Here is a 13,848-nt window from a genome sequence, read left to right as displayed (position 1 = left end):
TTCGATTCAGAATGACCTCTAGCAACTCTTTGAAGGATTTCAAGAGAGTTAGAAAAATTGCAAAAGTTATAAACAATTTAATAAAAAAGGGGGGTTCGGGTTCTTGCAAATATCTCGGAAAATATTAAGGATATCCGAAATTTGGAAAAAGATCCTTAAAGAGAAGGAAATTTACTAAAAAAAGTCCCCCTATAACCTATATTACTCTATAACCAATATTCATAATTTTAATTTAGAGGCGAAAATAGCAGATGATGCGCGTCTCGCACGCGCTGACTTATACGGAACTTTGAACAATAAAAATTATTTTAACCCATTAAATATCATTATTAAGAAAAAAAATCACATACTTTCTAGACACTTAAATAAACGAAAATCCATAAAAAAATTCCATGATTATTTTAATAAATATACTTTAGTTAATTAATTAATTATTACAAGTTTTAAATTTACCCTTATAATTTTTAAACTAAAAACCTCAAATTGTTTTCACTTCTTTGAACTATTCTTGAAAATGAAAAAAATTGATTTTCCACTTTGTTATTAATAAACAAAGACGTTAAAAAGTGAAAAATTCCAATTAAGGAAATGAAAACTTTTTTTTATATTCATATTTATTCGTATATATTGTTCATGAGATATTCGAATTTTTTTGGGGGGGATTTTTATCAGTGATGAATGATTATGATTTTCAAAAACAAAATCGTTTCTTAAATTTTTTTTATTGCTTAAAAACGCATTTGTTGATTAACAAATTTTCTGCTACTAAATATGAATATTGAGGAACGATTTTTTTTATCATAATTTCTATTTCTCTTTGATATTCTGATTTTTTTCATTTATATTTTCTTTATTTATTCAATGAACAATTTGTTTTAAACAACGTCGATATCTCCCCCAAGATGACGCCATTTGAAGGCGTCTCCAAGTCTCCATCCACAAATATCAAAGATAAACTTTGTTTTTTGGTCTCTGGCTTAAAATTGTATAGTTACAATTATGTTAGGTCCAAAGTGAGTGGGTCTATGCGAACTTCCACCGCAACCCGCAAGGGTTTATTGTGGCTCACACCTATTCACACTCGACCAAATAAACCCAGCTTCTTAACGAAGCCGATTAGTTTGTATGGTGAGGGGTCTTTCAGGTCAGATGTTAAGAGTACGGCTCTGCCAACTCTAAAAACCTTATTCGGTCCCCAGCAGGGCAGGCACAAAGTATGTGCTCTGCTGTTTCATCATTTTCCAAACAGAGGCGACACTTACTGTCTTCCGACAGTCCGAATCTCTGCATATGGTAATTCAAAAGAGAGTGACCTGTAAGAAGGCCTGTTAGACATGGTGGTACATCCCTACTGTAGTCCAACAACTGTTTGGTATCAAGCTTCGAAAGGTGAATAAACGCCTTGGAGTGAGCCAATCCTGGAAGATTCTGCCAGAATTCCATAAATCTTCTTGCCATCCAGGAGTTGAATCTTTGGTAGGCAAAGCCTAAAGCGATGCCAATGACAGGTTCTGGTTCGATGAAGCTGCTTTCAGCACTCTCCTTTGCAAGGGAGGATATGAGTCAGCAGCCTCATATCCTCCCAGGCCAGTATGGCCAGGAATCCAGACCAGAGACAATCTGTTGAGTCTTTCTATTCTCGCTTGACTGTCCGAGAATATTTTTATTGACTTGTGTATGAGGTTGGATTCTTCCAATCTCTCCGCACACAATTCAATAGCGTAAATTTCCACTTGAAATACAGTCGCATAGGTTCCTAGGCAGGTTGATATCTCTGTCCTGGGTCTGCGACTGAAAACACCTGCACCAGAACCGGAAGGTGTTTTTGATCCATCTGTGAACAAACAACTATCTGATCTTAATATTTCCTTCTCCCGGAAGATCCAGTTACTCACAATCACTGGTTAATTGATTGACAATGACATATTATTATATCTTTGTAAATAAATGCAGAAGCTAATAGCATGTCTGCAATAAAATATTATCAAAATACCTGTATGATAAACACAACTGAAACGTTACACAGATAATCCGTTACTTTACTAACTCGCACTAAGAAGACCTCAGCTCCTCGAAAATATCCAACTAGATAAGGAGCACAATGTGGTGATTCTTATATTTCACTTAGTCACGTTTGACTAATCAGTTCAGTTAAAGTCATATTTATTTACATACATCGTACGTGGAAATCCGATTATACTACAGCAACCAATTTTTGTGTTTTAAATTACATCTGCATTGTGAGCTACAACAGGCTTAAGTTACATTCCCGAAATATTCTCAAACAGGAATTTGTTTTATCTATTTCAGTATTAGCAATAAACATACAACCAATAACATGCCATGTACTGCGGCTTTTATTTAATTTGTTTTGAAGAACAGAAGCGACTAAATCCGAAATACAATCGTGTATACAAAAGTGTTGAAGTTCTTATGAAAATGATTGAGTTTCTATCTTGTTTCGTCCGTTTGGTGAAAAACCCCTTCAACCTACTCTTGACTCCTGTTGGCTACTCGACAGTTAGAAGCCCATATAAACAACGTACCACAAATTCAATGGCAGAAGTTGGATGTATAATAGTATTAATTAATTATCTTATATATAATATTTAATAATAGTGCCGAAGCTATTTTCGAGTTTGTTGTTCTTGGTCTGCAAATTTTTATCTGTGTCGTCTTCTACTGTTATAGACATTGCCCAAAAGGATGATGCAACAGACGAAGTGCTCTGGTTATGCTCATAGCAGATACTACATTCAAGATTTGATTAATCCGTTTTGTTGCATTGGTGGTGGACCTGGCTTCGTTTCTATTGGTAGATTTAAATAACCGTTTCTATGAATGTAATTTAGAGCAGGTAGCTTGAGTTAATTGATGTTAAATACGGTTTTTTTTTATTGAAATTATTTTTGTAGTAGCTCTGAGTTCTATCAAGCACTTGGGTCTCATCAAATGCGATAACGTGGCTAACTTCTATGAGTGCGCTACTGCTGATTTGTCGGTATGCCCGAGACGACAATTTTTCTTGTGAGCTGGGTACTTACATTTCTCTTCGTCGTTCCAATGTATACCAATCCACAGTTACGAAAGATCCGGTATACCCCGGTGTTTCTGAAGGCTCCCTGGAATCCTCAGCAGAATCTTAGACTCTGATGATTTTCATTGACCTGAATATCGATGTCATGTTATTTCTACATATTTCTCCCAATCTGGTCCGTAACATTCTTCCTATAAGGCAAGAATGCTTCTCCATCAACAGGTTCATTTGGAGTTGTTTTGGCATCTTCTTTTCTTAATCGTACTGTCTGCTCTATTTCGGCTTCCCTATACCCTATACCTATTCTATTTGAAGACATTTTTCAAATTGAGTTCCTCGGTAAGGTTCACATATGCATCAGATCCTCTCAACTCAAGTTTTAATCGCATCCCCTTTCGTCTTGGCTGGTGATTGGATGTTTTATTCATTATATATCTGTGTGCATTGAATTCCTGTCCACTCTATGACCCAAAGTCCCATCTTCTCCAGCACATAACGCAGCCGACAAAATGGTTTCATGGTCGCTCGCTCTAAAGCACGTTTATAAAAATGTTCCATGAAAAAGTTTGCCATCACAAGATTCAATAGACTGCCCATCCGTTTGTTCCAAGGAAACACCGTCTCACTAGAAGTACGTCAATGATAAACAATGAGCGAATAGGACAGTTATGTCTGCTGGGAATACTTCACTAGTTAGCTAAAAAGTATCTTTGACTTTGACGAGACCCCCGTCAAATTTCACTAGTGTCTCCTTTTACTTGATGATTCCGGCCAAAGAAATTAACTGCAGCTAATTTTCGACAGACATAACCGCCCTGTTCGCTCACTGTTTATCATCGACGTTCTATGAACCAACAGATGGCACTGCGATGAGCAGTCCATGGAAAAATTCGAATAAAGCGATCGGTCGTGAAACCATATTGTTGGCTGCGTTACATTGATCATACGTCCTTGGAATGGCAGTGCGACCAAGAGACGAAGAACTAATTTGAATTTACTTTCGAGTGGACATTATTCATTTGTCTAACTAAGATAAACGGCGAGTCGGTATAATCTTGGAGTTAGAAAATGAAGAAAGCACGATTCTACCAACGATTCCGCTGATCTGAACTGAGTGATCTAGGTAGGACTCCTGAATAGTAAACCACGATGTTTTATCTGACTTTCTTTCTCGACGTTATGCAGGTGGATATAATCTTATACCTCATATGCTTAACAAGCTTACCATAAATACTTAATGGAACCCCCATCTTAGAACCTACCGCGAAATCAACCCACATCTCCAAGAAAAGTAATGATCACAAATTGTAACAGAAAACTCCAGCATTGTCGTTATACCCTAGAAGCTGCATACGTAGTGTTTTATGCTTTTAATTATGGTAGGAGGGGAGCCCACGATGCAAAATAGGGATTTACTCGAGCGTCATAGAGACATATTAGGTTGCAAAGCTTAGATGATAATATATACGTTTTCATCGGTGGGGCAAGCGGCTATAGGTTTGTAAATATATAAACAAATACTGTTGCATGGACATACTCGAGCGCGTCAGATATTGATAGCATCAATGTCCTACGTATTTTTAATAATGTTCGTATGTTGATCTGATCGTTTGCATGATGCGGGTGGTTAGTTGTACGTAAGGGTTTAAAGTGAAAAGAAAAAAAAAATTAATCGAGCGCGTCAGATTTTCTAAGGGGGTGTTAAGTGCAACAAAAAAATCTCTCATTTAATAATCTGACGATTTCGACCTGACGCAAACTCGCGGCCATCATTATAATGTGCAAAAAAATTCGCCATTTTGAAATAATCAAGCGCGTCAGATTAAAATATATATGGTTCATCTTTATGTTCTAGACGTGCTGTCTCATAATCTGACGATTATCTAGAGGGATTCGCCTAATCTGACAGAAAAATAATTATGTTTTTCAATTTTTTCAAATTATTCAACTTGATTAATTGAAAAGCTCAGGAAATAGCATACAAATGGAATACTTGTATTTATAAGAAAATAATTAAAGAATATGCTCAAAAAAATTTAACGAAGGTGTCACTGTGATCAGCTGTGATGGCGTCATGGCAACAGAATTCAGGTGGGGACGGAGTGAGAAAGTAATAGATAGAGAAAAAGTTAAAAAGGAAGGGAAATATAGGTATCATACGGCTGCACGCATTAAACTTTATCGACGAATTTTTGTTATTTCGGGTTGCGGAAATCGTCAGGTTATATATTTTTCATTATCCTTGAATTATTTCCTTCAAAATAAAAAAAAATTGCTACGTTCGAGAATGTCGAAATGACTTAATTTTTTTACAACTTTGCTGCCTTTCTTTACGTCACTCTCGAATTGTCAGATTACTGAAATATACACTTTTAAGCATGTAATCAACTCCCCCTACCTTAATCTGACGCGCTCGAGAATTTCTGATCCTTTATCCTTCACGGGCGGCCTTATATATGAGGCTCATATTTGGTGGAGGTACTTAACCGAGTACAAGGTATTCCCCTGTATATTAATCTGCCGCGCTTTAGTAAATCCTGAAATCCCCGCTTGGGCTCCCCTATGATGGGATTTTGCTGGCGGGTGGCAAATCGGCGATGAAAGTTCTGGTCGACAGTTAAATCAAGTTATGGTTCAAATTCAATCCATAAAACTATTCTATTGTAGATACTACAAACTGAATATCCCGCGACACAGCTTTCCATTTCTTTTGCCCTTTCTGCTTATTTTTTTGTTGAAATACAGTATCAACTAAAAGTGAATTCTTCCGTAAATAACATAAGACGAATTCGAGCGATCTGTAATTTTTTACGAAAAATTTTTAGACACACATCGTCATCATAGTGCTGAAGTTGGTACCACAAACTAAAATAAATTTGTTTGGAAAAACCCATAACCAACTCGTATACTCTGTAAGTTGCAGCTATTTAGTTCTGCATGCTGAATAGTTTGTTTATATTTTATTTATATCACTGCACCGCGTTCCATTCGAATAGCTCTGCCATCAGAAATAAACTCGCAGTGTGAATCGCACTTCTAAATCCTGGTCTATGAATAATTGGAAAGCAACTGACTGAATCGAACACTTTTTTCAGAAGAGATAATTTATAAGTCCTAAGTGAAAATAAATTTGAAGGAGAAAAAAAACCGTTATGGAAATTCAGTGGTGTGTATTATATAAGTCGAGATTAACTAGGATTCGGTACAGAGAAGATATTTTATCTTAACTCGCTTTGTTGATATATACAACACTAAAAGATGTATACGGGATGATCAAAGTTTTTATCTTAATTCACTTATCCTAGATTTTGATTTTTATCTAGTGACATTGATCCTCGTTCACCTAGTTTTAGTTTTATTGAAAAATAACTTTTCAATACAAATCATGAAATTATAAAACAACCACAAAAATTAATTGGCGCTCCGGGGCGACTTCGTTGATTTCAGTGGAGTATTTGTTTTTTCAGCTGCAGGAAAACCCGGAAAAACCACCACATCATCTGAAGAAATTGATCTGCCAATGTCTTCTCTTTCCTAAAACAAAATGTAGGGTATCTCCAGAGGCTCCAATAAATTCAATACATAGCCAGAACACCTACTGACACCACTAGCGTCAAACTTAAACCAGTCCGTTTCGTCTTTGACCAAGGCGTAATAATGACCAGATTCAACGCCAGAACCACGGTGAACAATGACTGCATGAATATTATAATAATGGTCTGTTAGATTGAAGTGTTCATCTATTTCGAACCTTTGTAAGAGTTTGGTGCTTCCGTCAGAGATTGAGTCATGTTTGAAGATCATCAGTTTTATTATTTGATTGACTGGAGCCTCGGCTATACTTGTTTTTTTATAACAGACAGTTAGTTTAGTGCATGTTTGGCAATACAGTCGATCATCATCTGTTAAAATTTCCATTTTCGGGTGATTCAACAATAAGCTTTGCACGGACTGGTTATTAGTCTTATTAGGAAACCCTAGTTGAAGTTCCAGAAATTTACATACGTTTTTGCTACCTCTTGAACATTTACTACAAAGTAAACAAGTGAGGATTTTTCCAGCAATGTAATCAGTCATTGGACTTAGGCACGTAATCTAATCAATGATGATGATGATGATAACTGACAAAATATTTCTTCTGAAGGTTGAAATCAGTAGAACTGTTGTTCAGTATTTTATTATAAACTTATAAAATTTGCAAAAGACTCATTCAAATAACTAAAAATAATTTCCAAAAAAACTTGGTCATTTGAAACCCTATAGATTTTTTTATTATTTTGACGTTACATTCAATAAACTCTCTAAGCTTATACTCGAGTATCTATAATAGGGAATGTAGCAAGCTGCTGTTCGACATCTGTTCGAAGCAGGTAATGTAGATAAAAGTTTAATATAATATACATTCTATTTACTGCACAGTACCATTTGCATCTGGATTTTAAATAGTTTGTTTATGTTTTATTTCCTCCAGTGTAATGCATCTGCCCCATTTGAATGCCATTATAATCAAAAATAAACTCTCGAAGTACGAGTAGAAAGCCGCGTCGTTGCTAATTTGAGACCCTGGATATCTGCCTGCTTGAAGATCTATTAATTCGTTTTTGCTTGGCCGAACTGCCATGTGTTTATATGTTATCACAGGAAAATTGAGCATTGTATGCTAAAGCAATTGTCACTGAAACATCAATCCTATATTTTTCCTCGCGGTTAACGGCATCTATTATTATGGTCATTAGCCTAGTGTTTTAGGCAGGTTATGTTAATAACACCTCGAGCCACCTAAGCATGGCTATTCGCAGTCAATCAACTTTCAACTAGATAAACTCTCACGAGATCACGGAAAATATTTCTCTTTGAAGGGTTGGCTTTGAACTCTGGACTTCAGATTAGAGATACGGGCAACTAACCACTGCGCCAATTTGCCAAGCAATCAATTGCTACTGAAGTTAAATTAATTCTAAGCCCAAGATATTTTGATGAAATAGTGAGTCGGATACATTTTTTATGAACCAAGAACCAACCCTCAGAAATATTAGTGAATTACATTGCTAACTAGGAGAAATTCATAATTTCTCAAGTCAACAGCAACCCTCATAAATATTAAGGAATTACATTGCTTACTAGGAGAAATTCATAATTTCTCAAGTCAACAGCAACCCTCAGAAATATTGGGGAATTACATTGCTTACCAGGAAAAATTCATAATTTCTCAAGTCAACAGCAACCCTTAGAAATATTAGGGAATTACATTAATTACCAGGAAAAATTCATATAATTCCAAGTCAACAGCAAAAATTAGAGATATAAGGGAATTGCATTGCTAATTAGAAGAAATCATGAATTATGAATTTCTCCTAGCATACTTGAAAAACCTGTTTTATACTTGAAAAATATTTTCAAAAAATGCATTTCCGCTTTATGCCTGAGAAAACCACCCAAATATTCAGCTCAAATGAGACAGATAATAGAGGAGCCCAAATGAGTATATAATTATTGTGAATTCAAAATTGGAGAGAAATGAGAATTTGGTCCATGCATTTATATTTCTCCCATGCTCGAAAAATATTTTCAAAATAGTTATTTTCATGTCTATCGTTTGTGCCTTAGATAATCATCCAAATAAGTAATCCAAAGAAGCAAAACATTATTCAATGACGGAACCTTATATGAGCCAGAAATTCACAATTTATAGTCTATTTCAAAAGAGTGTAGAGTAATAAATCATGAAGTGTCATAAAATTTGCCTGAATTTCGTTGTCGTCCATGGGCGTAGGCAAATCTTAGGATTATTAAACTTAATAATTAAAGTAAATTAAAAATTACAGACATAGATAATAATAAAAGGCCATTTTTGGGAAGTAATTTGGTCTAAAACTAAGTACCTACATGTATTTAGGTAAGTAAAATTTCTTAAAAAAAGATTAAGATTAATTTCAGTGGTTCTTGTAAACTTATTTAATATGCAATTTGGGTTCACATACTTGAGCATGATTTCTCAAAGAAGGGTTAACACTTAGTTCCGAGGTGCCATGTCATTATAATAATCCCTTTTTGACCCTGCCCACCAATCATGCAATACCTATTAAACCCAGGTAATTAAGAAAAAGGGTTTAAATATATTGTAATGGTGTCTTAAACATTCGAGTTATAATAGTAATTGTTACTACACCAATTAAACGTACAGTGATATTGTGATATAGAAATAGTGAAAAAGTTATAAAATGGGGACATTTACTCCAAAGAAAAGAAGTGTAAAAAATTCTCCGCTATCTGTTTGCGAAAAAGTTATAATTTTAAATGTATATGATTGCATAAAACACGATCACCCTAGTTTGTCTGTGCAAGAAAGTGTTGAGCGATGTGCCCGAATGACTGGAATTGGACAGTCCACGATTTTTAAATTATTGCGAGAAAGAAAGATATCAGGCCAGGTAAGTCCATGCAAGAGAAAATCAGGAAGACCAATAAAAATCTTAGATGAAGACACCAAATGTGACATTCGAAGAAAAGTTCATTCGTTTTATTTTAAAAAGGAAATACCCACTCTTGAAAAAATATTTATCGAGATAAGCCAAGATAACGATATTCCTTTGATATCCAGAAAACTTTTATGGAAAACTTCAAAAAGTATGAATTTTGCCTGGGAAAAGCACAATCGAAAGGCACTATTACTGGAAAGTGATTAAATTGTTTGCTGGAGACGAAAATATTTGACAACTATAAAGCAGTACCGCAGAGAGCAAAAGAAAATTTTTTATCTTGATGAGACGTGGATAAACGAAGGTTATATAGTCAAAAAAATGTGGCAAGATAAAAATATAACAAGTTCTCGCCAAGCTTTCATAGAAGGCCTTTCGACGGGTATTAAAGTGCCTTCGGGAAAAGGGAAGAGGCTTATAATTGCTCACATTGGAAGCGAAGACGGATTTTTAAAAGAAGGTTTGTTAAGCTTTGAGTCGTGCCGGACGGGAGATTATCATGAGGACATGAATTCGGATGTCTTCGAAGACTACTTCGGGGAAATGTTAAAATTTCTTTCAGCTGATTCGGTCGTGGTTATGGATAATGCAAGCTACCATTCAAGGCGCTTAGAGAAGGTACCAACTTCAGCTTGGAGAAAGCAAGAAATTATTAACTGGCTGTCAAAAAAAGGTATTCAGTTTGAGACGAATTCAGTAAAGAAGGAACTACTAGCCATAGTAAAACAACATAAATCTCGCTTCATGAAATATGCCGTAGAAGATGTAGCAGAAAAGTATAAAGTAACTGTGCTGCGCCTACCGGCATATCATTGCGAATTAAATCCTATAGAACTTATATGGGCACAAGTTAAAGGATATGTTGCAAGGCACAATACCACATTTAAAATGAAAGATGTCAAGGTATTGTTTGATCAAGCCATTATGGAAATCACATCAGAAAACTGGCAAAAAGCAATCCAGCATGTTTTAAAAGAGGAAGATAAAATGTGGGAACTGGACAACTTGGTCGATCAGGTGGTTGACCCTATAATTATAACACCAGGGGATGATGACAGTTCTTCGGATGAAGACTATACTGATGTAGAATAATTTAATTGAATTGTAAATATACTGTAGCGGGATAAGCAATCTGGACAGAGACCAGTGTATCAGTGACAGTGACACTTTTGCTTAGGTTAGGGTTCAGAATTAAGGGTAGTCTGAATAATTATTTTCTCGGAAGGTTCTCGAAAATTGTACCTAGTAATCTCTAGAACATTCAATTAGGGTATAAATAGAGTGTTGTTAAACGTTAAGGGAAGTTCACAGTTTTAGTATTGTTCAAGTGTCAAATTGTAATAACGTATCCAGTAAAGTTCTTGTCGTTTTTGTGAATAAATTGATTTAAAGTCCCCACAAGTGTTTCAATACGTAAAGTTCGTTCGTGTGTGTTTGTGAGTATTTCCCGATTTCGGTTCGTATATATTTTATTGTTACATTTTATATTTTTTTAATAACACTGTTCTGCTGTATTAAATTTTTATTTCCTTTAATATAATTTTTATGAATGCATATTCTTTTGGCAATTATCCCACTAGCGCGCCTCTGGCTCAGTATTTATCCGTCGATAACAATGGACAAATCCCTTAAAACAGGGTGATACCTACCTGCTCTTTATGAAACGACATAATTTTGCAATGCGGACTAGGGAAGTGACAGAATTTATTGACGGATCACCCTGTAGCGCTTTTGAATACTTAATGAGATTTTATTACTCTACACTCTTTTGAAATAGACTATAGATTACTCCATTTGTCAAAAAAAAATTTTAAAAAATTCGATAAACTAATTGTTTTTGCTTTTATTGCTGTGCTTAATCAAACAATAAAAATCAAAAAACTGAAACTGTATAATAAAGTAATGAAGGGCTCAAAATGAGCCTAAAATTATTGCAAATTTATTCGATATTCGATTTATACGTAAAACTGGCTGTATGAAGTAAACATTGAACCCAAAATTTCACATTACATTTCGACAAATTGCATAATTTTATTTTTTCTAAGAGAAACTTATTATCTTCACAAGTTTATGCTCATATAGTATTTCTAGTCAGTTTTCCTATTGTCTCATAATTAACAACCTCTTCCATTCACATTTAATTAAACCTACTTGACGTGCAGTTGTTAAGAGGTGAAATTAATGAACATGTGATTTTATCTGAACTTTTCACCTTTTAAGGTCTTAGATAATGAAACAAATTATTTACTTGTATAGTTTATACAAAATAATTAATTGAAAGAATGATGTTTCTTTCGATTATTATACTGGTATATGTATATTGTATCAGTATTAGAAAGTAAAGGGGTAAATTTATTTCACATGGAAATATTTGGCTAATTGATTTATTTCAAAAATCATTAGTATCCACAATCGTCGGGGTTATCACCCGAAGACGATTGTGGATACTAACAATCGAAACGTCGTGAAGTAACTTGGTTTGGAATCTTTTAATTTTAATTTTCAATTTTTTGTTAATAATATTTTTAATTTTTTTTTTTTCAGCTTCTATTAATATTTCAATTTTTTTATTTTTTGGTTGTTGCTTGTATGTTATTTCTTTTTAATTTCAGTTTTTTGTTTAATAAAATTGTTATTTTTCGGTTAATCTTTTTAACTTTTTTACAGATTTTTTCAGGGATTTCAAATCAATTTATATTATATCAGACAATGGAAGTCCGAACTGTTGAAATACATCACAAAACATTGTCAACCACCTTCAAACAAACAATCATGGTTTTGTTTTGATATGGATTATTATTTTGTTATTGAAATTTTGCACATTCACCCTGATTTTGTCAATATAAAAAACGAACATTGAAAAAACTCCAGCAAGGTCTTCTTCGCACCAGTTTTTTTATGCTTCAATATAGTACCGTTAAAATGGATCACACTATAGCTGAAATGATGGAAATCATGTTCTCTCGCATGTCTTTAGAAATGAAGAATTTTTTTTGGGCGAAAATGGATTCTGCTGAATTCGGAAAAATCCAGAAGTCTTGAAAATTTTTAATCTCATTAAAAGAATCTTATTTCAAAAGCTAGCTACTTAGTCTATACAAATTTGAACCCTAAATAATCAACCAAACCCTTTGCTGAAGATTTTTAGTGGCGTATTTATTAGTCTCCCCACTTTTTATACGTTGATGGAGAAGTAGAAATTCCAATAGGTTTTTTCTCGAAAACTAATCTCTCCTAAAAGTATTTCCTTTTCAATAAATAGTTCAAAAAATTTGGGAAATTTTCGTTGATCAATTTGTTTGTTGAGAATGGGTATTTTTTTTTCTGATTGATTCGGCCGTTACTTGATGAAGATCCATAGTAATTTCAAAAACTACACTTCACGATTTGATCTGTTTTTGAAACAGGCATGTTGATTGAATTAAAACAAAAATAGAGGTAAATTTCATCGTGAAACAGGAGTTTTCATAACAGAACTACTATAAATCATAATATTTCTCTTCATTTTTGAGGTATTTATTTGGTCAACTTGTAATTGAATCACTCTCAAGTCACGTTATACTAAACACCAATCAAACTGTATTTGTTTATGAGCAATATTTTATATTCACAGTTCTCAACTTTTTATATGATTTGCTACAGACATTTTTTACAATGTAAGGTAGTCAAATAAATCATGTCTAGTTTTGTGACTGTCAAAGTCTACATTGTTTGGTAAAAATTATTTATAAAGTGATTTCCCTTCAGTTTCTGCGAATTGATTTATATTACTTCTCAATCCTTTCTAAGAAGTTCACACTTCAAATGTTTATTTGCATTATTGATAATAGTTATGAGAAATATATCTCTGAAAATGGATTGATATTGATTCGTTTGTTTAAAATATGTCTAATATATAGGTATTAATCAAAAAAGTGATGGTGGGAGCTGTAAATTATATACTCACCTACTTAAAAAAAAAATTCGACTCGATTTCCATTTCTCACAAAACTCACGAAATTCGGCTTGTTTTTGAACACAAATTGATGTTACCTCTAAAGGTTCAATGGACCAGAGCTTATAGTTATCATAAAAATCAAAATTCAATTTTGAATATTTTTTGTGTCTCCAAAAATGTAAGTGATCTTGGATTTTGTACAGACATTCATAAAGGTGTATGAAAAAGAAAATTTCATGAAAGATTAAAATATGAAAACCCATTTTTAATGCAACCGAAGTAAGTAGTACAAACTGTCTTAAATTATCAGGTTGCATCCTGACAGTTACCCTTTCGGTACGCCCTTGTTGGGGATGTAAAGTTTTTCAATAAACAGAGTGTTAGGCTGTCAGTTA

General features: G+C 34.0%; 1 protein-coding gene across 1 annotated transcript in view; it reads right to left on the bottom strand.

The window, feature by feature from the left end:
* The window catches only part of corn (microtubule-binding protein cornetto), a 100,492-nt gene that overhangs the window by 85,839 nt on the left and 805 nt on the right, over positions 1-13,848 (bottom strand). The gene's annotated exons all lie outside the window — the stretch shown is intronic.

Source organism: Leptinotarsa decemlineata, unplaced genomic scaffold (assembly GCF_025532065.1).
Source record: "Leptinotarsa decemlineata unplaced genomic scaffold, Ldec_3_MD MMD2_tig00000218_RagTag_RagTag, whole genome shotgun sequence".
Lineage (NCBI taxonomy): Eukaryota > Metazoa > Arthropoda > Insecta > Coleoptera > Chrysomelidae > Leptinotarsa > Leptinotarsa decemlineata.
Note: the sequence above shows the minus strand (reverse complement) of the source record. Positions and strands in the feature narration are given on the sequence as shown.